This window comes from Ranitomeya imitator, chromosome 2, assembly GCF_032444005.1.
Source record: "Ranitomeya imitator isolate aRanImi1 chromosome 2, aRanImi1.pri, whole genome shotgun sequence".
Lineage (NCBI taxonomy): Eukaryota > Metazoa > Chordata > Amphibia > Anura > Dendrobatidae > Ranitomeya > Ranitomeya imitator.
Window position 1 is genome coordinate 366,502,142 of NC_091283.1, and position 2,462 is coordinate 366,504,603.

Below are 2,462 nucleotides of genomic sequence, written 5' to 3' on the forward strand. Positions count from 1 at the left end.
TGTGACTTTGTCCTGTCAGTACAGGATATAGTTAACCCAATAGGCCGGCCCGCAGGTGGGAGTTAGATTGACCGAGGGATGACCGGGACATTTGGGTTCCATCTTAGTGAGAGAGTCTCAGAGAAGACAGAAGCAAAGAGGGAGATGAACTAGACAAGAACAAGAGAAGGTTGTGTGTGGCGGATACAGGAGAGTAGGAGCAATGGGGATAAACAGAGCAGGCTTACCTGAAGAGGCCAATTTGGGGACACCACAACGTGCTGGGACCGAGACAGCCTCAAATGCAAGGTGGATCCAAGAGAGTTAGGTAGCGGGATCAGCAGGAGCTCCCTTACGGCAGGTTCTAGAGAGAAAAAATGAGATAACGTGACCCCTCGTTCATATCTACAAAGTGTATGGAGCGGAGCCGTGTGATAAATTTGGCAATGCTGATAAATTCTAATTTTAAAATATTTGCCCGTCTCTGCCGGCCAATCAAAATGGTCTACGGACTGGCTCGTCAACTAATAGTTTTCCTTCTCATCAGAACTGCAAAAGCAATGATCGTTATCCATTATCTGATTATTTGATAATTTACTGATATCTAATCACCACATTTTGGGGTGGCACACCAGATATACATCACATACAGCACTCACTCATCTGATATACAGTCATGGCCAAAAGTGTTAGCACTCTTGATATTATTTCCTTTGTATGTACTGGAACAACATGAAAATCAGAAAAAATGTAAATTGGACATAATTTCACACAAAACCCCAAAAATGAGCCAGAAAAAAATGTTTGCATCCTCAACTTAATATTTGGTTGCACACCCTTTGAAATAAACAACTGCAGTCAATTGCTTCCTATAACCATCCATACACCTCTCAGGCGGAACTTTGGACCGCTCTTCTTTTGCACACTGCTCCAGGTCTCTCATATTTGAAGGTGCCTTCATACAACAGCAATTTTAAAATCTCTCCACAGGTTTTCGTTGGGATTTAGATCCAGTCTCATTGCTGGGCACTTCAGAACTATTTAGTGCTTTGTTTCCAGCCATTTCTGGGTGCTTTTTGAAGTATGTTTGGGGTCATTGTTCTGCTGGAAGACCTATGACCTAGGATAGCTTTCTGACACTGGGCAGTACACTGTGACCCAAAATCCTTTGATAATCTTCTGATTTCATGATACCTTGCACACAGTCAAGGCACCCAGTGCTAGAGGCGGCAAAACAACCCCAAAACATCTTCGAACCTCCACCATATGTGACTGTAGGTACTGAGTTATTTTCTTTGTAGGCCTCATTCCGTTTTCGGTAAACAGTAGAATAAGGTAATTTACCAAAAAGCTCTATCTTGGTCTCATCTGTCCACAAGATGCTTTCCCAGAAAGATTTTACCTTACTGACGTTCATTTTGGCAAACTGCAGTCTACCTGTTTTATGTCTCTGTCAGTAGTGGGATCATCCTGGGTCTCCTGCCATAGCATTTCATTCAAATGTCGACAGATAATATACATTATGAAGAAAGAATGTCACGGCACCGCTGTACCCAAATGACCAATAAACCAAACATCAGGACCCGTGGAAGCGCAGTAGCGCGAAATGGCTGTCGTCCGTCTTTGTCCACGTTCCCCCTGCTGTACACTGCACATGTCTCAATAAAGGATCACTGTTTTCGGGACCAGTGAGTGCACTCCCATTTTTTTATTCTATCACGGATTATTAGATAATATACATTATAATGCATGCACTGATGCACCCTGAGCCTGCAAGACAGCTTGAATTTCTTTGGAACTCGATTGGGGTTTACTTAACCACCATCGGGACTATCTTGTGCTGCAACCTTTAATCAATTTTTCTCTGTCATCCACATCCAGGGATGTTAGCTTAGTGCCATGGGTGGTAAACTTCTTGATTATACCATGGAAAAAGAAACCTGAAGATCTGTGGAGATGGACTTATAACCTTAAGAATATTATTATTTTTCAACAATTTTGGTTCTCAAGTCCTCAGACAGTTCCCTTCTCCTCTTTCTGTTCTCCATGCTTAGAGTGGCACACACAGACACAATGCAAAGATTGAGTCAACTTTTCCCCCTTTTTATCTGGTTTCAGGTATGATTTCATATTGCCCACACCTATTACTTGCCACAGGTGAGTTTGAATGAGCATTACATGCTCAATTTTGGAAAGGCGACAATGATTTTGTCCTGTCCATTTTTGGAGTTTTGTATGAAAATTATGTCCAATTTGAAGGTTTTTTCTCAGATTTTTTTTGTGTTGTACCATTACACACAAGGCAATAAACATGGATAATAAAAGATGTGCATTTACGATAACACTGGTCAACACAAAAAAACATCAGCAAAGGTAATATGTCTGTTTTATGGAGTTTGATGTGCTGATTCCAAAATTATGCATAAAGTTTCCGAGATAGAAGTATTTTTGTTATTACATTATTTCTGCATTTTCAATGTACA